The sequence below is a fragment of the Lissotriton vulgaris genome, chromosome 7, assembly GCF_964263255.1.
Source record: "Lissotriton vulgaris chromosome 7, aLisVul1.2, whole genome shotgun sequence".
Lineage (NCBI taxonomy): Eukaryota > Metazoa > Chordata > Amphibia > Caudata > Salamandridae > Lissotriton > Lissotriton vulgaris.
The window spans coordinates 411705892-411733160 of record NC_141695.1 but is presented as its reverse complement, the minus strand read 5'-3'; the positions used below and the strand labels follow the sequence as shown (position 1 = coordinate 411733160).

General features: G+C 42.7%; 1 long non-coding RNA gene across 1 annotated transcript in view; it reads right to left on the bottom strand.

Annotated features, from left to right (window-relative positions):
- Positions 1 to 27269, bottom strand: part of LOC147701760 (uncharacterized) — a 135760-nt gene that overhangs the window by 14808 nt on the left and 93683 nt on the right. The window contains exon 2 of the long non-coding RNA XR_015297476.1: positions 25386 to 25412. This is a non-coding gene — a long non-coding RNA (uncharacterized LOC147701760). The remainder of the gene's footprint in view (positions 1 to 25385; positions 25413 to 27269) is intronic.

The following is a 27269-nucleotide window of genomic DNA, read 5'->3' as shown; positions in this document are numbered from 1 at the left end:
TCAAGCAAGCCGGGCCGAAGAGGCTGAAATGCCAGAAACCGGTCCCCGGTAGCTTGTCTCCTTTCTGGTAAAGAATTGGCTTGGTAATTTAGTCTGCCCTGTTCCCATGATGCACTGGGCCAGGGACAGACTGATTTGCATATAGCCAGGTTCTGAGCTGGGATGGGGCAGTGAGATAAATAACGGTGATGGATCAAGCCCTGATCTTTGGACTGGGTAAGAGTGGTCTGCTCAATTCAGACACTCTGTTCATCACCACCCCCTTTTGTAAATCGATTTTGGCCACTATAGGTGTGGCAGGGTATACTCAGACATGAGTCCCTTTCTCACTGCTCCATCAGGATTCAAGCAAGCCGGGCCGAAGAGGCTGAAATGCCAGAAACCGGTCCCCGGTAGCTTGTCTCCTTTCTGGTAAAGAATTGGCTTGGTAGTTTAGTCTGCCCTGTTCCCATGATGCACTGGGCCAGGGACAGACTGATTTGCATATAGCCAGGTTCTGAGCTGGGATGGGGCAGTGAGATAAATAACGGTGATGGATCAAGCCCTGATCTTTGGACTGGGTAAGAGTGGTCTGCTCAATTCAGACACTCTGTTCATCACCACCCCCTTTTGTTAATCGATTTTGGCCACTATAGGTGTGGCAGGGTATACTCAGACATGAGTCCCTTTCTCACTGCTCCATCAGGATTCAAGCAAGCCGGGCCGAAGAGGCTGAAATGCCAGAAACCGGTCCCCGGTAGCTTGTCTCCTTTCTGGTAAAGAATTGGCTTGGTAGTTTAGTCTGCCCTGTTCCCATGATGCACTGGGCCAGGGACAGACTGATTTGCATATAGCCAGGTTCTGAGCTGGGATGGGGCAGTGAGATAAATAACGGTGATGGATCAAGCCCTGATCTTTGGACTGGGTAAGAGTGGTCTGCTCAATTCAGACACTCTGTTCATCACCACCCCCTTTTGTTAATCGAATTCTGGAGCGCAGCGCTAACACCAATATTTAACAACAAAGAATACCCAGACGAATCCTGGCACGGGTCAGTTATCAGCCCAATTTTTAAACATGGGAACAAGAAACATCCAAACAATTATCGGCTTATTGCACTTATAGATGTGGAGGCCAAGTATTTTGCAGGAACCATCCTGGAGGAGTTAACATTATGGGCATCTGAAAACTAATTCCGATCAACCAAACAGTGTTCTGCAGGGGTCAAGGGACCACAACCAACATCATGGCACTGACCTTGCTGATGGAAGCAGCAAAAGAGATAAAAAACCCTATACCTCTCCTTTATTGATTATACTGCTGCATTCGACTGTGTGGACCGCAACAGACTTTGGGAGAAATTGGACAGCTGGGGAATACCTAAACATCTCCTAGACGTGCCGATATTACTCCATTCAAATACCTGGATTGAAGTCAAACTAGGAGCGGGAACACATCTCCTTAAACCCATTCCGACAACAAAAGGATTAAAACAGGGGTGTGTGCTAGCACCAATTCTATTCAATCTTTTTCTTGCAGACCTACCAGGGGAACTCGATAAATGCCTCAGTCATGCACCGAAACTAGGGAAAATTCCACTGTCCAACCTGCTGTATGAGGACAACTTGGTGCTGATAAGCCGGACACCAATAGGTCTCCAGCATCTTATGAATGTAGCCCACTCATTTTCAGTAAAGAATGCCCTGCAAATAAATTCCAACAAATCTAAGGTTATGGCAGTGAATTACAAAAAAAGGAAAACCAATCGGCACATAAATGGAGAAGTGCTGGACGTGGTGACTACCTATAATATCTGGGAGTAATTCTGGACTCCAAGAATTCATTCAAACATCAATTGGACTCCTTACGAAGAAAGGGAACCATAACCTACTTGGCCATAAAATCTTTAAAGGCCAAACTCCCTGATCAAACCCTCAACCCTCTTCTCCAAATTCTGCGTGCAAAGTTACAGCCGAATCTCAAATATGGGAGTGAATACCTTCAAGGAAAGGACTCGGTATTACGGGACACAGTTATAGCTAACTCATAGAGGGCTATCCTTAACCTGCCAAGATACGTCTCGCGTGTGCAGATCCGGCTAGAATTCGTTATTCTTAAACAAACACTAGAAAGGTGGAGTGCGTGTGTTACCAGCTGGCACAAGATTTGCAGCGCTGAGGTTGGCTCTCTAAACGCCAACTTATGGGAAGAGCTGCTCCGACATCGTAAATCCTCAGCTAGAGATTATCTATTTGACTCACTTCAAGTCCTGGGATTGTCTGACCTCTGGGACACCCCTACAGACCTCTTGTCTTTCAAAAAAGTTGCGAAAAAATCAGCACGCATCATCTCATCTATTGAGGACAAGGAGGCACTAACAAAAAGAGTGCATGGTTGGCTCACGCTCAGTGACTATGGAAGAATGCAGCCACAAGCATTTCTCAACATTGGTATGAATCTAAAAATTAAAGAAAAGTTCTTAAAATTACACCTTGGCGTAATTCCGGTAATCCCGCATCTACCACCTTGGGTAAGAAAAATATTTTCGCAGCAGTGTCGCCTTTGTAAAGCTGACAAGGAAGACATCGTCCATGTGATATATGTTTGTACTAAACTAAAGGACTTGAGGTACAATTTATTACTGCCCTCTTTTAAGTTACATGGAGTCAGGACATGTAGGCAGGCTTTAACCCCAGCAACACCAAATTAAACTGCCGGCTCATAAAGTTTTTTGATTTAGCAGAAAAAAGACACAAGAGCGCCTGACGACCATTGAAACATTTTATGAACTGACATAAATCAAACTTGCAAACTGAGGAAATTGTGCACAAATGAACTTTTTAACGATTTTTAGCAATGTTTTATTGTTTTTGTAAAGATTTTAATTAATCATGTACAAATAAACTATTTACCTTACTTTTGAACCTGAAACGACGCCAGCAAAAAGATCTTTTAAAGAACATGCTAGAGACCATTTTCAACAACTGGAAAAGACTTATCTGGTTTCACCATGGATTTAACTTTGGAATGTGTTGGGTATACTTTTTCTTCTCCTTTGATTGACTCTTGTATTTACCTTGTGAATGGTGATAAATGGAAGATATAGTAAAAAGGACATAGCAAGTAAGAACATCAACTTGTTCCTCAAGCCACACAAATCATCTCATTGTGAACAAAGAGACCCTAGAAATGCCCTAGAAATGTTTATACTTATAATCAATGGGAACATTGTCCAACGCCACCAAAGGGTAGCTCAAAAACATTCCATGAAAAATGTCCATACTGCTCAGGTTTTAATGTCTCAAATTCAGAAACATTTTACTTTAAAAATGTTAATAAGACAGGAATGACAAGTATGTTGACCAATACTAAGCAAATGTATTCTGCAACCTTTTATGCTCATCTGTCCACATTAGGTTTTGATTTTGGAAAGACAACATTGAAACAAAAACTGTCTGGGGCACAAAAGTCTGGCAGGTGCAGGGAATAAAAGCATTATTTCGAGCCTGCATCATCCCTGAACAAATAATATTTATGAACGATACTCTCCAACAGACATCCAGTCTTGGCCTAGCCAAGATAAAAGATTTAAACAAACCGTTCATACCTACACCTACACCTGACTCTCAAGATAGATTCCTGAATAAGACACAAGGGTTCACATTCAAGCAAGCCAGGCTGAAGACGGCTGAAATGCCAGAAACCGGTCATCTGAAACTTGTTTCCGGTCCAGGGAAGGCATGGCTTGGCAGTTCGGGCTGGACTGTTCCCCTGAGGCACAGGGTCAGACTGATTTGCATATGGCCATGTCTAAACTGGGGTGGCAGAGTGGGCTAAAGAACGGTGATGGATTAAACCCAGATCTCTTGACTGGGTGTGAGTTTTTGATTGGTTCAGATGCTCCGTCCATCAACACCCCCTTTTAAACAGCTTCACATTCACTAGGCCAGATCCAAGATATGTCCAGAGACAACATTCAGGAAGAGTAACATCATACAGTGTAGGATAACTGTGCCTTGACTGGCTACAAAAGTCCACAATAACAGAGGTAAAACAACACTTATCTTTGCTTAAAGGTGGCGTTGATTTAAGGGACTTCTTACAAGGACCTGCAAAATCTGAGGGGCCTGTGGTCTGTCTGAACCCGGAAGTGAGTCCCAAACAGGTATGGTCTCAGCTTTTTTAGTGCCCAGACCACAGCAAATGCCTCACGCTCAATAGCACTCCACCTCCGTTCTCGTGGAAGTAACCTACTACTTACAAAGGCACAGGTTGATCTAGGCCCTCCCCATTCAACTGTGACAGAACAGCCCCCACACCATGCCCTGAAGCGTCTGTTTGGACAATAAACTCTCTTGAGAAGTTCGGTGCCAGGAGCACAGGCGCCGTGCATATGGCACCTTTCAGGGCCTCAAAAGCTTTCTGACAGGTGTCAGTCCATATCACCCTCTTGGGATGCTTCTTGGAAGTCAGCTCCGTCAAGGGTGCAACAATGTTGCCATACCCCTTGACAAACCTCCTGTAGTACCCTGTGAGACCTAAGAAGGCTCTCACCTCTGCCTGGGTTTTGGGTGGCTCCCAAGCCAGGATGGTTTCAATATTGGGTTGTAGTGGCGCCACCTGGCCGAGCCCAACTTGGTGTCCCAAGTACACCACAGAAGCCTGCTCGATCTGGCATTTACTCGCCTTGATCATGAGGCCTGCTTTCCGTAGCTCCATCAACACTTCCCATAGGTGGATCTGATGTTCCTCCCAAGTGGCACTGAACACTGCAATGTCGTCCAGGTAGGCGGCACAGAACTCATCCAGTCCAACCAACACCTGGTTGACCAACCTCTGAAAGGTGGCAGGGGCATTCTTCATCCCAAAGGGCATAACACAGAACTGGAAATGCCCATCTGGTGTGGAGAATGCTGACCTCTCATTCGCCCCATCAGTCAAGGCGATCTGCCAGTACCCTGACGTTAAGTCAAACGTGCTGAGGTACTGTGCAGCCCCTAGCCGATCTATGAGCTCATCAGCTCTGGGGATGGGGTGCGCGCCAGTCTTCCTGACTGAATTGAGCCATCTGTAGTCCACACAGAACCAGAGTTCGGGTGTGGCACCCAGCGTTGCGGCCTTCGGGACCAAGACCACTGGGCTGGCCCAAGGACTGCTAGATGACTCATTCACCCTAAGTGCAAGCATCTTTGAGACCTTCTCTTTAATTCAAGCCCTTACCCTGTCAGTTACACTGTAGGACTTGTGCTTCTCAGGTAAGCTGTCTCCTATATCCACATCATGGACGCTCCAATCTGTGACACCAGGAACCAGGGAGAACAGATCAGAAAACTGTCCCAGCAACTGGCGGCAGTCATTCTGTTGCTCAGGGGTCAGGGTGGAAGAGAGGTTAACACCATCCACTGACCCATCTTGCTCTGAGGCTGACAGGAGGTCAGGAAGCGGCTCAGTCTCCTCCTCCATCCCAGCATCTGTTGCCAAGAGCATACCCACTTCAGACCTCTCTAAGTGGGGCTTAAGGCGGTTGACATGTAGGACCCTCAAGGAGTTCCTAGGAGACTGCAAGTCAACCAAATAGGTAACTGGACTCAAGTCAAGTCAAGTATTTCTTTATTCGGTTTTTATCACAAAAAAACCATAAAAGCATTGTCACAAGTACATTTCATTTTTGCATTTTACATTAAAACGAAATACTACCTATATAAAAATTATTTTTTATAAAACATATGGAATTCTAAAAAACGTATTTACAATATAATCTGTGCAACATTTCTTTTAAAATTTCTAGCTGTATACATAAAGCCTTAAGAAAGGAACATCATCTCACTTTTTACTAGCATAATTGGATTGTTAAATACATAATGAATACAAGGTTTGTTACAGGTTTAATCGATGTCGAAAAATGCATTTCAGGAATTTGACAATATACTTCGACATCCACTCCTCACCACATACTGTAAAGAAAGCAAGGCTGGACGGCATCTTCTAATGCCCATAAGTTTTAGTATCGGAATCATCCAGATATTTCTATGTTCAATATAATATTTACAGAAAAATAGGGTGTGAATGTTTGCCTGAATAGAAGTGTTATCACACGGACATGATGGTAATTCTAAGTCCCAGTTATTACTCTTTGGAAAGGCAACCAAACGGTGAAAAACATTTAACCTAAATCTGGTCAGAAGAAATCTCTCAAACGTGGAAAAATCATGAATTAAATAAGGCTGAATAGAAAAAGTAGTTTGAACGGCCATACAGTGCTGTACAGATGGTTTAATGGCCTCTTTAGACATTCTTATTTCTTCTAGGTGTGCGAAGCACAACACCTGTAGTGCCTTCCTTGATAGTGACCGAATTGAGGATGGTACAAGATAATTTTTTTCCAACCTTAGGTCACTCAAAAAACGTTTTATATATATATAATAGCCAGCCGATTTTATGAGAGTGGTCCAGAGACATACAATCTAGAATGATTCCGTATGTAAAAACATTTTTTATCTGAAGACCAGATTCAATGCCACAGAAGGAGTGACACTTTAAACGGATTGTAGCGACCTGCTGTTTGCCTGCTGGAGGATTGCGGCGGACCAGCTGCCCTGTGGATTTATCCCTCCTCTTCTTGACCTCACGACTCGCCGGACCCGCTTCGCGGGTCCCGCAGCGCGTCGTTTCATCAGAGGGCTGCACCGGGAGCTGAGGAGGAGCGCGGGGGTCAGGCAAGTGAACCGGCGGGGCTGCGAGCAAGGCAGGGGACTCCAGTGACCAGGAGCCCCTGCGCGCCCAACCAGTAACACCTGGGCTGCTCTCCCCGCTGGCCACGCCCCCCCGCCAACGGAGACAAAACCTGCTTCCACACCAACGCCTGTGGGACACTTTAAACGGATTGTAGCGACCTGCTGTTTGCCTGCTGGAGGATTGCGGCGGACCAGCTGCCCTGTGGATTTATCCCTCCTCTTCTTGACCTCACGACTCGCCGGACCCGCTTCGCGTCGTTTCATCAGAGGGCTGCACCGGGAGCTGAGGAGGAGCGCGGGGGTCAGGCAAGTGAACCGGCGGGGCTGCGAGCAAGGCAGGGGACTCCAGTGACCAGGAGCCCCTGCGCGCCCAACCAGTAACACCTGGGCTGCTCTCCCCGCTGGCCACGCCCCCCCGCCAACGGAGACAAAACCTGCTTCCACACCAACGCCTGTGGGACACTTTAAACGGATTGTAGCGACCTGCTGTTTGCCTGCTGGAGGATTGCGGCGGACCAGCTGCCCTGTGGATTTATCCCTCCTCTTCTTGACCTCACGACTCGCCGGACCCGCTTCGCGGGTCCCGCAGCGCGTCGTTTCATCAGAGGGCTGCACCGGGAGCTGAGGAGGAGCGCGGGGGTCAGGCAAGTGAACCGGCGGGGCTGCGAGCAAGGCAGGGGACTCCAGTGACCAGGAGCCCCTGCGCGCCCAACCAGTAACACCTGGGCTGCTCTCCCCGCTGGCCACGCCCCCCCGCCAACGGAGACAAAACCTGCTTCCACACCAACCCCTGTGGGACACTTTAAACGGATTGTAGCGACCTGCTGTTTGCCTGCTGGAGGATTGCGGCGGACCAGCTGCCCTGTGGATTTATCCCTCCTCTTCTTGACCTCACGACTCGCCGGACCCGCTTCGCGGGTCCCGCAGCGCGTCGTTTCATCAGAGGGCTGCACCGGGAGCTGAGGAGGAGCGCGGGGGTCAGGCAAGTGAACCGGCGGGGCTGCGAGCAAGGCAGGGGACTCCAGTGACCAGGAGCCCCTGCGCGCCCAACCAGTAACACCTGGGCTGCTCTCCCCGCTGGCCACGCCCCCCCGCCAACGGAGACAAAACCTGCTTCCACACCAACGCCTGTGGGACACTTTAAACGGATTGTAGCGACCTGCTGTTTGCCTGCTGGAGGATTGCGGCGGACCAGCTGCCCTGTGGATTTATCCCTCCTCTTCTTGACCTCACGACTCGCCGGACCCGCTTCGCGGGTCCCGCAGCGCGTCGTTTCATCAGAGGGCTGCACCGGGAGCTGAGGAGGAGCGCGGGGGTCAGGCAAGTGAACCGGCGGGGCTGCGAGCAAGGCAGGGGACTCCAGTGACCAGGAGCCCCTGCGCGCCCAACCAGTAACACCTGGGCTGCTCTCCCCGCTGGCCACGCCCCCCCGCCTATCACCAATTGGAAACATAGCTGTAGTATATCAAGAGTGTAGTACCTCCGCTTCGCGGGAGCGAGCGGGAGCGACCGGGAGAAGCCCGGGACAAGGGCGGGGCCGTCTAAGGCCGTCCAAGGACGTACAAGGTCGGGTCGGGGCTACCTCCCTTTCTTGTTTACTATCGATCCCAGATTGTTCCATCATCAATTTTTAACTATTCTTTTATAAATCTTGGCACTACAAATTGTGCCTTTTTTTTAACTCATGATGTCCACACGCTCAGGGAAGGGCAGACAGATTACCGTTAAAACAAACAATGGTAAAGCCACTGGAACATTGGATGATTTTATAAGCCGGGCAACTGGAATTTTAGAAAAGGAAATTGCCCTCACAGAAAAGCGTCTATCACTTGACCTGATTACAGGAAAACGCTCGTCCCTGGGGAATATTGCATTGAAAATTACCCCTACTAAACTACCTACTCCTGAGCAAAGTTTACTTTGTTCTGATAGTAATTTGGAGGCTAGCCCAAATCTAGAGATAACACCTGAGTCACAGACAGTCCTGATAGCAGACCCAGGGGATTCCCAAGTTGAAGCATTTACACTTACTCCCATACCCATTTCACCAGATATTACGGGGGTAAATGTAATAGATAGTAACCCGAGTAATTTAAGTAATAATGGGCCTACCCTTACACAAGATCAGACAGTGGTATCTCAGCAGGAACCCCATAACCCAAATAAACGTAAGAGAGGTGGCACTCATAGGAAAGGGGCAAAACCAAAGTTAGCGAAGTCAGTACCATCTAAAACCCTAACAATCCCTACTAAGCAAAAGGGTCCCCAATTAGCTGACATGGGACAGAAAACTTTCTCCTTTAATACCAACAACAATGACCGCCTTCTGGGGGAAATTGAGAAACTAGTCCAGATGCTCTTGTTACCTGTTTTAGAGAAAATTCAGATTGTTAATCTGAAGTTAGATCAACTGGAACACATTATTTCTCTTAATACTAATTCTCTTGAAACTCTAGCAAGTAAGAACAAATTGCCTGAAGAGGGGGGTATAAGCAATAAGAATAAAAATTGTAATGTCAACAACAGTGACCCAAAAAAGGGGAGTGAGAACAAAAATATGAACAAAAACGCTAAAACACCTATAACTGCTAACCCTAAGGTGGTACCGGTCCCTCTAGTTCGAACAAAACCTATACCACAACCCCGTTCTAAACCTGTTTTGGTGGATGTTGTAGGGACATCTGGTCAAAAAATGGGCAATGTGACATCAACGACGGAAGCCGCGACCCCCAAACAGGGAAGTACCCAAGGGCGAAAACAAACAGGTTTACAGGGTTCCGTAAAAAAATACAAAAAGTACTGATAGTGACACAGTATATAGAAAGAAACCACCACCCTTGAACTTGCCGCCAGATTCAGCCCCTTTTATGGTAATACTTACCGGAGTACCCCCACTCCTTCCCAATAAAACAGAATCTACCCAGGAACTAAGAAATAAAATAACACATTGGCTTAACATTAACAGACCACTCCCCTCTGACTCTAAAACAAATATACTTAGTGTACGTAGAGTCCCCTGGGTGGGCCCGAGTGAGAAGGATCTCGAGGGGGATTGTATCCTGATCAATTTTAGTAACACCTGGGTAAAAGATATCATCTGTAGTAAACCGAGATTTGCTAGAGTTGGGGATATCCAGTGTATAGGTCTGGAGTATTTCTACCCAAGCCTGAATTTTGTATCCCAAACCCCCCCTTACAAGAATGCTAGGCAGGTATTTAACAATGAAATGTATCCTATGTGGACACACAGAAATAGGGCTATATGGCCAAGCCAGAACAACTGGGGACTCTCCCAACAGAGTGATGCCTTCTCCTGGGGCCCAATCCATAGTAATAACAATTACCCCCTGCAAGCTTGGCATAACAACTTAAGACCAAGGTATCAGGGAGGGGACTATGTAGGATGGCCCCCAAATAATGTCCCCTTGAGAAATCGCTTTAACCCACTTGTAGGTATGGAAGAGATCGATTGACCATCACAAGATCCTCCCAGGATTATGGATAATCCAGCAATAGGAGAACCTAGCTTGTGGGAGAAGGGGGAAAGTGGCAATGACAACTCACTGGAGATTGCTCCCACCGATGATGACCAAACTTCCGATGCTCAAGCTCTTAAGGTATCTTCTGCCAGAGAATGTGATTCAAGTCCAATCCTTTTTGGGAACAATCTAGAAGTAGTAACAGAACCAGACATGAGACACAAAAATGATCAAAAGATGGGCCTAATCTCGTGGAATATTGCTGGACTTGCATCAAGACTTGAGGACGAGGCATGGCTGGACTTTGTGGGGGACTGTGACATCCTGTGCCTGCAGGAAACATGGAGTAGAACTGCCCAGAGTATGGAGGGTTTTCAAGCTTTTAACACCTTAGCAATACCCTCTCAAATGGGCAGGGCAAAAGGTGGTTTAATGTCAGCAACCTCCTTAAAATTATGTAAACTTGCGGCCTCTATAATAGTTGATTCACCTTGGTTTCAAGTGTTGATGCTGGTTAATTTGTTCCCTGAACCATTGTTGTTGATCAATTGGTACTACAATATCTTTGACAACAACGAGACAACTGTAATCTCAGAACTAGAAAGGGCCATAGCTGGGGTACGTCAAGAACAACCCCAACTATTTGTTATCTGGTTGGGAGATTTTAACTGCTCATTATGTGCCCATGGTGATTCAAAGGTGTGTGGTTTGACAGACTCACATGATCAACCGCTGTCACATTTCAAACACACACCTCAGGGGGATGCGTTAAATAATATCATTATTTTAAATGATTTATGTATATTGGAGCCCTGGGTTGGCCCAAACTCTGTGCCTATACCGACGTTTCAGGGAACTAGGGGCACTATGAGTTTCATCGACTTTGTAATTGTCTCTAGTGGGCACCTTTCCTATGTCGATAAGTTGGAAGTAATACCCAATGCTGCCAGTGACCACAATCCTTTAATTCTAACCTTGTCTTGTCCGGTTAAACCCAAACATTCTATCTGGGAGCAACCGGTAAAGTATAGCAAAAATCAAGGTATCACCCTTAAATGGGGCAAAGTAGACGCGGTGGGTCTTGAGGCAGAGATCCTAAACGGATATAGTGCTGAATATGAGGCCTGTCTCATACCTACAACCAGTCCAGAAGAGGTTATAGGTAATTTTGAATCCCTATGTGAGCATGTAGCTGAGCGCCTAATAAAACCAATTGGTAGAAATAAAAAGTTAGGCCCCAGATGGTTTGATGCTGCATGTTCAGCAACACAGAGATCGCTGAAAGCAGCATTAAAACAAAAACCTAGGGATATAGAATCGGTTAGAGCAGCTAGACTAGCTTATAAAGAAGCTATTAAATCAAGGAAGTTGGGTTTAAAAAACCAAGCCTGGGAAGACTTAGAAAAGTCAACAGAATTGAAGGATAGCAGACTTTTCTGGGAAGTCATCAATCGCCCTCTCTTTGCAACTAATGACATGGATAATATTGTGATGGAGATTGACTGTGATTCATGGGAAACTCACTTTGGGAACATTTTTAATCCTCATAAAATTCAACCAAGCGTGATATTGTCAGGAGATGTAAGGGTATCTGTGGTTCCCCAATCTTCCCTTTCCCTGAGTTTATCGTTGACTCTGCAAGAAGTGGAGGATGCGTTATTAAAAGGCACATCACTAAAAGCACCTGGCCCCGACCGAGTACCTTTGGACTTTTTTAAGCACAATGTCAAAGTCTGGGCACCTGTGTTGTTGAATGTTTTTAAAGCAGTTGTCACTAGCCATATTCCGGCATCCTGGAAGGAGGCAGTGGTGGTGCCAATTTTTAAGAAGGGCGATAGATCAGATCCCCGATGCTATCGCCCAATCTCTTTAATTGACGCATCATGTAAGATTTTGGGCAGGGTTATTTTAGCACGATTAGAATCATGGGCGGATTCGGTGGGTCTCATTGTAAATTCCCAATATGGATTTAGAAAAGGCAAAGGCACTGTTGAACAGTGCCTTAATCTGGCCCTAATTATTGGGAAATACACAAAGGCAAGAAAATCTTCAATTCATCTTGCTTTTATGGACCTATCAAGTGCATTTGACACTGTGTGTCGTAGTAAGTTGTGGCAAATGATGGAGGAAATGGGTTTCGAGGAACCCCTGGTCACTCTTCTTCGCAGACTTCATGAATCTACTACGGTGGCCATAAGGTTTGGGCCAGGGGGAGAGAAAACCAAGTCCATTCCCTCGACCGAGGGTGTCCGACAAGGATGCATATTAGCTCCTTTTTTATTCCTTGTATATACTAATGGCCTGGAAAAATACTTGTTGGACCATTGCCATGATTTCCCAAAAGTCAATGGCAGAAGCATTCCAATGCTTTCCTATGCCGATGATACGGTACTCATGACACTTACTGCAAATAGTATGCAGCACTGCCTTGATGCCTTTCACAAATTTATGTTGGACCTAGATCTTAAAGTGAATTTTGCTAAGTCTTTTATCATGGTCTGTGGCCCGAAGGGCACCAAGAGCAGAAAGTTTGTAGTGAGTACCTCCGTCATTGACAAGGTTGAAAATTTTAATTACTTGGGAAACCTTTTTAATCACAAATTAAGTTGGGCACCGTTAATGAAGACACGTGTCCAGAGTGCTAGTCGCTCAATAGAGGGATTGTTCCGCTTCTGTGGCAAATTAGGCCAAAAACCCATTATACATTTAAAAACTCTGTATAAAGCCAAATGTCTGTCGATTGCCACCTACGGGGCAGGGGTCTGGGGGACAGATAGCCCCGACACGGTACAGATTATGGAAAACAAATTTTTAAAACGTGTCTTGGCCATCCCATCAGGCTCCTCAAACAAATTCGCCCATAATGAACTAGGTTTAAATTACGTAAGTGACATTATTCGTCTTTCGCCTCTATTGTTATGGGGCAAAATATGGTTATCAGAGGATTTACAGCTCACTAAGGATATCATCCAGGACTGTTTAAAATTATCAAATATGAATCAAATCCCCTGGCTATCCTACGTAAATGAAATGTTTCATAAAATAGGCTTGGGTGATACCTTTGACAATCCTGAAAATATACAGGGAGATATTAAAAATGTAATTAAATCGAATTACTGGAAATCTTCGATTGTAAATTCCATGGACAGCCCCTATGCCCCCAAGGCTGCCTTACAGCACCAGTTTTATCTGACCTTTACAGATCATGTACAATGGCGTTTTTACTTGACAAGATTTAGGCTACATACTTTGCATTTCCTTTTTGCATTCCCTACACAGAGGGGCTGGTGTGAGGAACTCCCCCCTTGCAACTGTAATAACAAAGATAGCCAAAACACAATGCATCTTGTTCTTTTTTGTTCCTTATATAAAGACCCGAGAACCAGGTTTATCAAACCGATTCTCAAGGAAAAACAAATACGCCATCACAATGAGGGTTATGATTTTTTAATATCTCTGTCATCCCCTACAGTCTGTTGTGCAATGTTGAACTTTATACGCGTATCACTTCAGATTAGGAAACGGTATGGCTAAAATTTTGCCCCAAGAATCTGACCACTTGATATGTACACTTTATATTCCTGCACCGTGATTCTTTTTTTACTTGTTCCAAAAAATACCCTTGCTCAATGAATTATGTACTACCCAGAGATGATTAATTTAACATAATAATATGGTTATGTGACTTTACCTGCCAATGAATTTTCATAGTGCCATAAACTGTAAAACTGCCTTTTATAATGAATTTTTACTGTGTGTTGTAAATGTATTTCTACTTTTATGATTCTTTGCATTGAATCGAATAAAGTTTTTGAAATGAAAAATGAGTGGCTGTATTTTGGCTATATCTGATAGATGTGAAATTCCCAGTTCGGTATGGCATGAGAAAGTAGCTGTGCTCCTTGGTACTGCTAAAAGAAACCTCAGGAAGGCATTTTCGACCACTTGCAAACTGTTGGTATTTACATACCCCCACACACCAGCCCCGTACAATGCAACTGTTTGACATTTGGCTTTATATATCTGTAGAAGCTCTACCGGGGGCCTCTTTCCCAGTTCTTTTGAAAGGTTTACGAGGGCCATAGTGGCTCTCGTAGGATGGAGTTTCCTAGACTAAAATGCTGGTTTCCAGTTGAGTTTGTGATCGATAATGATTTCATTACAAGACCGGAGGCTACCATTATGCTTACAACTTTTAATGCAGACCCAAGCAGCCGCATATGTCATAAAGTAAAAGTTCTATTCTAGAACATAACAGACCAAACAATAGCAGTAATCACTAGGCAATCAGCCTCTTTTAAATGCGGCACCAAGCAGATAAGTCATGTTTCTCTTATCATCCTTATCATTGCTGGTTTAATTCATTTTTATCTGATTATTGTTATCATTGTTGTAGCTAATGTTTTCGATCTATACATAATGTTTACATTTGCCTTCTCTTTGTCTAACGAGCACATTGCTTTTCAGGACTTTTCAGGTGAGTTTTGTTTCGCATATTTGATCTAACTTGCTCCTTCCTCTATCCCTGACTCGGGTACCCGTTCTCCAATTTACGGAGATCGGCTTCCCCCCTCCTCTCACCGCCTTTTGTAGCCGTTTTTACGTGTTCATGCGTATTTGCTGATTTCCGTTCTTGGGCTGCTTTATGCGCCCTTACATGTGAGGCGTTTCTTACCTCGCCTTTCCTTCTGCGGACTTCGGGACCTTTTCCCGTTACTCTCGCCATGTCTCCAAGCCCACAGGGACCCGAGGAAGGACCGTTGGCAACACACGCGCTGCGTGTTATGCTTGCCTAGGTACCTTCCTCAATCCCCTCGTTTTCCATGGGCGTCTCTAGGCAGCTCGCGCTCGAGGAAACAAGCAGTTCCCCGACGCGATCAGCTGTTTTAAAGCAGGATTACCGTTTTTTGATAGCGCTCTTCACAAATCTACCTTTTTACTTATAATCTCTCTAAAACGATTGATTAACCCTCACATATTAACAGTTTTAACACTGTTTTGTACCCTTTACCGTATATTAATTTTTGATTAAGAGTCTCTTCGTCCTACTGGACCCTCCCCACCAAAAATAAACCTACTATATTAATATATTTAAAAAAAAAAAAGGGGTACTGAATTATAAATTTAAACATTATATTTAAAAAAAATATATATTATAACTTTTTATCCTTGAAGGCATCAAGGCATCACATATTTTATTATAATTTTACTCATGTCTGATTCCGAGTCAGATCAAGCCAACGCAGCTGAATCTGATTTTAATGATGAATCTATCAGGAATCTTATACATAAAGAAATGAGATCTTGCATGTTCTCTACTCTATCTCAGGTCATGTCCTCCAAGAGATCACTCCCTCCCGGAAGGGATGACTTTAATAACGATGACCTTGAAAACGAGATCACAGAAATAAGGGGTAAGAGGCATAAAAAATCTAACAATATTAATTTTACCCCAGAGAGCACAGGAGGTCCTAGCACCTCAAATTTTACAGGAGGTAATCTCACCTCACTTGCCTCAGGTGTCCCTGGCGGCACAAAATCAAGATGTGTCCTTAGCGGCACAAAGGTTTTGGGTGTCTCTCTCGACACATATTACCAAAGTGCTCAGAATGATACCAATGATGATCTCAATGATGATGCCTCAGATGTCCAAGATGAATATATCCTTGACCTAGATGAAAATGACGAAGATTTTGACTCACTTCTCTTTGGTGGTGACGTTCCGTCATCTTCTAAGGACAGTATTTTAGACCCCTTGGGAGAAGAAATGTTTTCCCCTTTTAATATTAAGCACCCTAGAAGTTCTGAATGGACCCCCCATGACCACATTTGTAAGTTTATTACTAAGTGGATCAGAAATCTTTTGGAGAGGGAGACTCAAAACCTTCTGAGAGCCGAATGCTCCAGGCCCTCTATAGAGGGTAAGGTTTGCCAAACCCCAAATCTCGACCCCGAGCTAATCACTTATCTGTTTAAGCTTGGCAGGGACCCTCGTAAAGGACTGGAAAGATCCCTAAAAATATGCCAATATAAGGTTTTAGATATCCTGGGTCCCTTGACTAAAATAATTAACGCAGCAGAGGAAAGCTACCTCACCGACTCCCCTCTTGATACACTTTCAATCCGTGGTTGGAGTCAAAGAGCTCTAGTCTTATTGGGCAATGCTAATGCAGGGCTCAACTCCGAGAGGAGAAGAGTGGTATTAACCAAAATTAGCCCAAAACTAACCGATTTGGCTGACAAAGAGCCCTCTCTTAATCCCAAAGGTCTTCTCTTCGGTGAGGACTTGATTAAAAGCCTGGGTAAATATGTCAATACCTTTACCGCCTTGGATAAGGCCCATCAAAACATGAAGAAGGTGTTCAATTCTAGTAACCTTTTTGGAAGGGCCGGAAAAAGGGGCCAATCTTTCGGCCGCTTCAACCGACGGCCCTTTTCTAGATCCAGGGGTTATGGCGGAAGAGGATACCAACCCCCCAGCCAACCTCCCTTCTATCCCCCCTTGAGGAAGAGGATTTCGTTCCAGAGGTTTCAGAGCGAGAGGAGGTCCTGCCGACACCAACCCTCAAAGTGAGTACTCCTTCCCCTCTTCTTTCTTCGAATCCAAAAGTGGGAGGCAGGCTGAAGTTCTTTTTACCACAACTGGAAACTTATCACGCGAGATCCTTGGGTTCTAAATACCGTAGTTGGTTTCTATGTGGATTTCTTTCAAACCCCAGTTCAGAATTTAATTCCGAAAGCAATCCCTCTTACTTTGGATCAAGAAAAAATAATAGAGGAAGAAATTTCCTCAATGCTCCAAAAAGGTGCCATCATAGAAGTCCCTATGGAATTTCTGAGGTTTGTAAGCACTCTTTTTCTCGTAGAAAAGAAGGACAAAGGTTGGAGACCCATTATAAATCTCAGGGAACTCAACAAATACCTTGTTTACCGACACTTCAAGAAGGAAGGAATCCATCTTCTCAGGGACCTCTTATTAAAGGGGGACTGGTTAGTCAAATTGGATCTGAAGGATGCCTACTTTACTATCCCCATGGCCAAGGTTCATCAACCTTTCCTCCAATTCATTTGGAAGAACCGTCTTTACCAGTTCCAGGCCCTTCCTTTCGGCCTCTACTCAGCCCCTTGGTGTTTCACCAAGGTGATGAGGGCGGTCACCTCATCTCTAAGGGAAAAAGGTATTTGTCTCATCGTTTATCTAGACGACATCCTTATTCTTTCTCAAGATTACGATCAGATCATTCAAGATCTCAGATCTGTTGTAGACCTTCTCGAGAGTTTGGGTTTTATCATAAACAAGGAAAAATCCATTCTTTCCCCCTCCAAAACGATGGAATTCCTCGGTTTCACAGTAGACACGGAGAATTGTCTTCTTCTTCTTCCTCAAAAGAAAATCTCAAAAATAAGGAAAGAGATAAAACATGTCCTCAAACAACAAAATCTCTCTCTGAGAGAACTAGCCAGACTCTTGGACCTTCTCTCTTCTTCCATTCAGGCTATCTTTCCGGGCCCCTTGAATTATCGAGCCCTTCAAAGAATAAAGACCAGGGCTCTCAGATCAGGTCTCTGGTACGGCGACCGTGTTTCTCTGAACCAAGAAGCCATCTCAGAACTGAATTGGTGGTTAGACAATTTGGACGCGTGGAATGGCAGGGCGATCTTTGGTTCGGCTCCAGACTTTATTTTGGAATCAGACGCGAGCCTTCATGGCTGGGGTGCCTGTCTCCAAGATCAAAACACTGGTGGGATCTGGTCTCAAGAAGAATCCTCTCAACACATCAATTATCTGGAATTGACTGCAGGGCTCTATGCTCTAATGATTTTCAAGCACTCTCTTCAAGGCAGATCAGTCATTCTGAAAATGGACAACATGTCCGCCGTTGCCTACATAAACCGCTTAGGTGGCACCAAATCGGAGGACCTGTCAAACCTGGCCAAGAAACTTTGGATATTCTGCCTGGAACACAAGATCTCTCTCAGAGCAGAATACCTTCCAGGGAAATCCAACCTCTGTGCAGATTGGAATTCGAGGTTCCTCATAGATTACAGCGATTGGAAACTCAACACTTCCGTCTTCAATTCCCTCTATCACTTCTGGGGTCCTTTCCAGATAGACCTTTTTGCCAGCAGACTGACTTTCCAACTGGAGAGTTATTACAGCTGGATGCCCGATCCGGGTGCTCTAGCGGTGAACGCCTTTCTCCAATCCTGGGAAGGGATCGTCGGTTATGCCTTCCCTCCGTTTGCAATGATCCAGAGAGTACTTCAAAAGGTGAGACAACAACGCTCTTCAATAATTTTGATAACTCCATTTTGGCCGTCCCAGGCATGGTTTCCCACTACTCTCGAACTAACTTACGATCTTCCGTTCCTGATTCCTTCACTCTTAGACCTCCTTACAGACGTAGACGGTCGAATTCACCCTCTCGTTCAGACAGGGAATTTGAACCTTCTTGCCTGGAAGGTGTCAGGAGATCTAACCACCTCGCAAGACTTTAGTCAACAGCTTCTGCTCTCCTCGGAGAATCTTGGGCCCCCGGCACACATTACCGGTACAACAACATCTGGAAGATATGGTTACGTTGGTGCTTGGAAAGGCACCTGGATCCCGTGGAGGCACCTATCGTTGATATAGTTAATTTTCTGGGAGAACAATTTGAAAGAGGTCTGAGTTACAGATCTATCAACTGCTATAGCTCTGCCATTTCTGCTGGTCATTCCCTTGTCAATAATAAGACGGTAGGTAAGAATCCCATTATTTGTAGATTTCTTAAAAGTATTAGGATCAGGAGACCTCCCAAGCCAAGATATCAATTTCTCTGGGATGTTAAATTAGTCCCTGACCTTTTCTGTTCCTGGCCTGAGAACTCTCTTTTGAGTAGAAAGAATCTCTCTTTAAAATTGGCAACTCTTCTTTGTTTAATATCATGTCGAAGAGTTTCTGATGTTAAGGCTCTTGATATTTCATATAGGTGCTATGATATGTTTGGGGTCAAATTTGAGTTACATAGGAGAACCAAGACTATGTCTGATAGTATTTTCTACCCACGTTTTGACATGTGTAATAAACTTTGTGTCGTTCACTGCATGAAAGAATATGATTTAAGAATGAATTCTCTTCGCCCTCATGGTGTTGTTCAATTACTTATCTCTTTTGTTAAACCTCATAAAGGTATTTCTTCCAATTCTATAGCAAGATGGGTTAAAATTGTTATGGGCCTTGCTGGAGTCAATCTGGATCTTTTTAAACCACATTCCATTAGAGGTGCTATGGCAAGTAAGTCTTTCTGGTGTGGTGCTAAGTTAGAAGACATTCTTAAATCTGCTGGTCAAATTCTAAGACCTTTGCTCATCATTATTGCAAACGTATTACTCATATGTCTGATGCTGTTTTACATGACTACCAACAAGCATAATGGTAGCCTCCGGTCTTGTAATGAAAATGCGATTCTCCTATTAACATAACCAGAGAATCTGGATTTCATTAAAGACACGGAGGCTAACATCATCCCTCCCACCCATCCCTTGGGTGGTTGTGTTTAATTTCTTGATTGAATTTAATTCCTTTTCTGTTGCATTTGTATTTCATTCTCATGTTATACTCACATGCTTGCTTTTTTACAGGATTTATCTTCGATTGTTCTATGATTTACTGCATAAAATTTTGTTTTATTATTCATATTTCTGAACTCATTTATACCTTACCTCTTTTCAGATAACCTCTCATGAGTTTATTTTATGGCTCCTGTTCTACATCCTTTTGATTTGCTTCCTGTTTTTCGGTTTTTCAAGTTCTTCTATCTTCATTCAAGCTGTACTTCGTGGATGCTCCTTGGACTTCCTTTGCTCCACATTTAAAAGAGGCTGATTGCCTAGTGATTACTGCTATTGATTGGTCTGTTATGTTCCAGTATAGAACTTTTTTCTTTATGACATATGCGGCTGCTTGGGTCTGCATTAAAAGTTGTAAGCATAATGTTAGCCTCCGTGTCTTTAATGAAATCCAGATTCTCTGGTCATGTTAATAGGAGAATCGCAATTCCCAGGTATGGATACTGATCTGTGGTGGCCAGTTTCTCTTTTTCTAAATAAATATTCTTTATCCTTTTTTTCCCCGGTCCTGCTGTCATGACAAAAGTTTTTTTGATATTTATTCGTAAGTCCAAGTTACCCATGAATTGGGAGTATCTATTTAGCGCCTTCTGTAGTTCTAGGAGGGTACGGGCCAGTATCACTGCGTCGTCGGCGTAGAGAAGAGCTGGAATTGGATGGTTGTTAGTTAAAGGCTGCTGACAGATCTACGTATACCATATACATAGAGCCTGCCTTCGCACTTACGTATTTGCCTAATAGCATTGTCAGGTTTAGGGCCTGTTCAATAGTCCCTAGGCCTTCGCGGAACCCAAATTGGAGGTCCGAGAGAATCCCGCCTTCGACCGCCCACTGCTGGAGGCGTTCAAGAATGACTCTGCCCGCCACTTTGCCCAGGGAGTCCAGCAGTGAGATCGGGCGATAGCAGGATACCTCCTGGCGGTCACCCTTTTTGAAAATAGGGACCATGATTGATTTAGACCATGAGTCCAATAGCCCCACCTCGCAAGATGCCTTAAGTACCCTAGTCACGAGTGGGGCCCACCGATCTAGGTTTGATTTAAATAGATCTATTGGTACCCCATCGGGGCCAGGGGCCTTGCTGTTTTTACTAGATTTTAGGGCCTGAAGTACCTCTTCAATAGTAATATCTAGAACAATTGGATAAGGAGGTGCAGGTTGAGCTAAAGTTGTATTTTTTTGCCCACCAGTATTAACTGGACGTTTCACAAACATCTTTGAAAAGTACTCCACCCAAACTGTTTCATCTATGGCCACGTCAATGGTGGATGAATCTTTGTTGTCAATTAGGTATGGGGATTTAACCACTGCCCAACAGGCAGAGCTATTTTTTTGTGTGCAGCTATTATGCAGTGCCTGTTTTAATTTGGATTTCCTGTCCTTAATCACTGCGTTATATTCCCTCCTAAGAATTGCTATTTCTTGAGGGACCCTGTTCGTTTTTTGCAGGGCTATTTTCAATTTGGAGTGGGCTGCTGTGCACCTATGATTGAACCACCGCACTTGTCTCTGTCTCTGATCCTGTCAGATGTGGATAACCCAATGATGCTTCTTCTCTGGACCTATTTACAGGCTTCAATACCGTCAATACCATGATATTTTAATTCGCAGGCTGCACCACATTGGGGTCTACGGTGAAGCTCTCCAATGGTTCCCTTTTCCTGAAGTCCTTTAAATAATGTACCATGCTGGTCGGAAAAGGGGTTCCGCTGGGGTCCACACTAAGCCCCCCATTATTCAACATCTACATTGCCCCTTTGGCACAAATTGTCAACGCATGTGGTTTCTAGATAACGTCTTATTCCGATGACACACAGTTGGTAATCTCCTTTGGTCCAGATTTGGAAGGGGTGAAAGCCAGCTTCTATGACTGTATGAGGTGGATAGTTTTCTGGATGTTCAATAACTGCCTGCAATTAAATGGAGAAAAGACCAAAATACTTCTTTTCGAGAAAGCTCAACATCTGTGGAATTCAGATTAGTGGCCATCCGAACTGGGACCTGTCCCATCACCAAAACAAGTAGTTAAACATCTATGTGTTAAGATGCACACTTCTTTGGCCATGAAAGAACATGTTTCAACCCTCTGTGGAACTTGTTTTGTCACCAATCAATCATTGAAAAAAGAATTTCCTTGGCTCCCCTCTACCTCTAGGAAAATCCTAGTTCAATCCTCAATCACAAGTCGTCTCATCTATGTAAATGCTCTATTTGTTGGTGCCCCTTAATTTAATTGTAATTAATTGTTAACTAATGTTAATTATTTAATTGATCATTAACTATGGTAACAGTGTAAGTTTATTTTTTTAATGTTTATGAGTGGGTTGTTGGATTTATTGGTGTACAGGGTTGGAATGCATTTGTAATTAACAGTTTTTTGATTAATATGAAATATGTAATTGATAATTAATTAAGTTAATTATGTTAGTAATTTGTTTTATTGTAGGTGAGGGTTGTGGGGTTTACAGGGGTATGTGGTGGGAGGAAATTATAACTAAGCTCATTATACTAATTAGATTTATCAATAAATAGTTTTACAGATTTGTTTCATGTGCAAAATAATATTTTAATTTATAATATTGTTTGCAATATTTTTATGAAATGTTTTAATTTTCATTAGTTCTTAAAATGTAAAATATATTGAATTTTAAATATTAATTTTTTACATATTTATCTTGTTTTTTAAATTAGTTTTTGTTTTTGTAAAAATTGTGTTTGTCTCTAATGTCAACTGACTGAACTAGGAAAACATTAATTTTTTTACAATCCAACATTTTTCTACTCCACAATCCAACACTTTCCCTACTGTTGCACTGACTGGGGTGGGAATAGTAAATTTTACCCTTACGCAATTCAATACTTTCCCTACTGTTGCACTGACTGGAGTGGGTAAAGTAAAATCCCCCCCCCCCCCCACAATCCAACAGTACTGAGTGGAATGTGAATATATTTTTTTGTTCCTAATTAATTTTTTTTTTTGTTAATTTTTGTGGGAATAGTAAATTGCAGTATTTTGCAATGTTATGTTTTATGTAATTTAATATTCATTGTAGTTATAGTAGTACATTGTATTCTTGTGTGATGTAAAACAGATTGTCACTGTTGTGTTATGTGGGAGTACATAGTTTTATATTTATTTAGTATACAAATTTGCTTATTTAATGTTGTGGGAAATTTATATGTATTTATTTTAATTTGTAATAATTAACTTTATGTTGATCTAATATATATAATTGTGTGTTTGATTTTTTTATAATAATATTTGTACTTAATTGTAAAAAATGTGTGTTGTTTAATTTTGTTTTTTAGTTAAGTTAGTTTCCTTTTTAAATATTTTATGTTTTTGCTATATTTAAATATATATACATATATGTTGGTAATATTATTGAATTTGCTTTTAATTATATTATTATTTAAAATATTAGTTTATTTCTTTTTTATATATATCTATGTTCCTATATATGTGTGTGTTTACATTTTTAAAAGCAAGCTTATTTAATTTGTTTCAATTCAATTAATGTTAGCATTTGAATAATGTTAAATATAATATTTTGATACATATATACAAATATATATATATATATATATATATATATATATATATATATATATATATATATATATATATATATATATATATATATATATATATATATATATATATATATATATATATCCAAACACGAATGTTGCCTGCAGTAAGGGGCCCACAAAGGTATGTTCAATAGCCACAAATTTTAATGGAAAAACCGCATACAGCCTGCCAAGTTGGTTCGCCTTAATTCCAGATCCGCCCGACGCGTTTCGTGCGTGAGCACTTCCTCATGGGCTGCGGGTTTACGGTGCATGTAAACGGCAGTTCTCCAGCACCCTTTTTCAACAAAAGTGTCTCCGCCCGGATGGGCGTGGCCACACAGGTGGCCTGATGGTTAATGTAGTGCTGCTGGTTTTCCTCATGTGAGTCGCCGTTCATGAACACTCTTTGTCGAAGTATTTCCCCAGTGGGTTGCGAGTAGCAGCATGACATTTTGCCGATAGCCATCAGAGTGACATGAGTAAGCTACAATATTTTGGTCTGGATTTCATCCCTTTCTCAATTAGGGGGGGTGACAGATTGCACAATTTGCTCCGTCTCGAATCCAGCTATATTATTGATCTGTCTACCAAATTCCCTAAAGACCTCAATAGCTGAGAGGATTTAGCTGTCCACCTGGGTTCATAGAATAGTTACTGAGTTAACCATCTTATAGCTATTGCTGACTTGCTTTTTGTAATCTGTAATTTGTAAAACTGTGGTTTTAGCAAATCACAGCTTGATATTTCACTATTTAGTATGTATATGAAAATACGCTTTTGAGGTCACCAAAAATGCACTGTATATACCAGCACACATATGATTCTATTTAGATCTTGATTTGGATTTTGAGTTTGATCTTGATTTTGTCTGCTGTCTGTTGATATTATATGCCCATTATGGTCTAGCTAGGGACATAAGTCGATCCACGGCGAGATAGTTTTTACACCTCGGTGTTTCGTTTGTTTAATTTACCAACGAACTGAGACTTTGTGCCAATTTACGGCTATAACATTGATTGCTTAATATGCTTTTAGAAATTCCAATATGGCGCCTACAATGTTTAATGGGGTTTCTGTTTCCATATGTGCTGCCTTGTGCAGCACACATGGAAAAAGCAAAATGCCATAGTTTGTGTATTTAGAGGAAAGTGTCCCTTCCTGTACATAAACAAAGCTTTTTTTCAAATGCCGTTTTGTAACTTGCATGTGTGCTACATAATACAGTGCACATGTAAGTTACAAACTGCCATTTTAGGTTTGTTTATGTGCAGGATGGGACACCTTCCTGTACATAAACAAACCTCCCTGCTTGCGGACACCCTTGCACTCTGGTGCAAGGGTGTCTGTGTTGGCACTAAGTTGTGAAACTTAGCACCATCGCAGGGGGATACGCAAGGCTGAACCATATCCTTGTGAATGTGGTGCAGCCCTGCGTTTCCGAAGTGGCAGAAAGAGGCGTTAAGCCAAGAAGGCTAACTTCCTTATATCCCTCTCAGTATTTAACGTCAGTTTACCTTCAAATTGTGTAACCTGGTTTGCTTTTTCTTTGTCAAAACTCAATCAGATATTTGTGTCTAGGTAATTGTGGTTTACAATTTGCATGCCCTAACTGCTGCTCATTAAGTCTCACATACCAGAATAGCTAACCACCATAGATTTAGCCTCTACCCTTCCGAAACATATAGCCACAATGAGCTTGAGAGGAGTAAATCTCTGTTACTTTACGATGCACTTGGTTTGTGTATCATTACGCTAAGAGTAAATGAGCAGTTTTGATTTATTCATCTACTAGATGAAAGAAAGAAATATTTCAACCTTATGTATGTGCTGATCCTACTGTTTTAGTTTTAAATGGTACTCGTCTGCAAAATAAGTCTTTTCACATCAGTATTTAATGCAAACTAAGAATACATGTGTCTTGGAGAACATACATTTCTTGGATTAAATATAAGTGTGTTTTGTGATATCACATTACATTATCTCTAAAACTCACAAAGATATTTACCTGAAAGAAGAAGTACAACGACTGGATCTGTGAGAGAGAAAAAAATACATTGTTTACTTACAAAAAAAGAGTATTTTTTCTTATCTAGCCAAAGGGAACTTTCCCAAATAAAATGTGATTCTCTTAAAGGCTTTGAAGATTTTAATCAATGTGTTTATATACTCTTTTTTTCAAATGTATAAAAAAAGATATATAACAAATAAGCATTGGCAAAGCTAGTAAGTATGGGCCTAATTACAATGGCGGTCGGACACAATGCAGCGGGTTGGAAACCAACCAACATGTAGTCGGCGATTCCACCTGCCAAATTAAGATGTGACTGCAGTGTAGGCAGTTGTAAAGATCCTCTTTTCCATTGTGGTTTGTGCTGCGGCCCAGAAAAGGGTTCCAGCGCAACCTACAGCGGATAATGGGATTTTTTTAAACATCCGTACACCGTGTGCCAGGCACCATCTGGTGCCTGACACACAGGGCATAGATGTTTGGGGGTGCACCACAGGTGCCGACCAAGCCTATTAGACGGGGCCTACATGGAACGAGGGCCCTGCTAGAGCCCCCCAAAGTCCCTTTCTGACATCCTTTCCATGGCGGTCAGACCACCATGGAGTGGCTGTCGGAAACTGACATCATGATCTCGATGGTGCTGCCTGCGCAGGCAGCACTCCTATTGTTGGGTTTATGATTCGACCAATAGCCCAACAGGTTTCTTGAGCCTATCGGGGACGACATTCGTTCACTCCAACCCCAGGGGTTGGACCGATGGCATCCTAATGCAGCAGTCCGACTGCTATGCTGAATGGTGGTTGAACCACCATCCTAATCAGGCCCTATGGCTTTGATGGGCTCATGCATATAAACAGTAGCTGTTCGTGCATGTATTTGAATGAGATAGCTCATTAAAGACAGACCTCTTGGATCTGCCAATGCTTATTGTGTTTCAAGGGATGGTGAAGATGCAGAGAGCTAGCAGAATACAAATAACCCTCAACCCCCCTAATAATGACTGCAGATCTGGGCATACTTCTACCATATAGATTAAGGTATAGAAGTCTATACTTACTCAACGGTGTTCAATTATTACAACAACCAGCCGAAGTGACACTCTCTAACTATTTTATAGTGCTTTGAGACACTAGCAAAACCATAATAGCCAAAAAACGTTTGCAGGCACAGACTATTCTTTGTTCTACCTAAAAGAGCAAATGGCACTTACTTTATTGAGTTTTGTGGCTTTTAGACAGATTTCTGCAGCGAGCCTATTAACCTGTTAAGCTTTTTTACTGGCTAGCATAATGTATATCTGGACCAGGGTTACTCTCAATAGAGCCCCTGCATCCTGTAGGGGCCTCCTTCTCACTTCCTCTCAAACTCCATGTCTGAATTACTTCCAACACACACAGCAAAGTGTTTGCAGACACTAAAACAATAGTAGAATTAAGATAACAAAAACAGTCACAACCAGAAATAAGCCTCAGTGCACTATCATCTGAATGCTACGAGATGTCCTTGGATACGTTAAAAATACACATATACGCTTAACAATAGTCCATGTATTCGCATATAATTTTTTAATTTATAATTAATAAGCACTTGTTCGCAGATTTTATCACCTAAACTTATTTTTGATTGTATGAATTGGTTTTCTGGTGTTGTAGTCGAAATGCAACTGATTGCTTGAGTAAATACAGCATTTAATACACATGTATAATTTCCTGTTGAAGAGCAGACAATATAGCGTTCAATAAATAAAAGAGGGTTCTGTCTGAAAAGTAAAGCGGCACGACTAGCCAGCAGTAGTGCTATTTAAAAATAGAAATAAAGTTAAAACTCAACACAAAAAAAAACAAATAAGAAAATTACAGTAAATTCTGATATAAATTAACA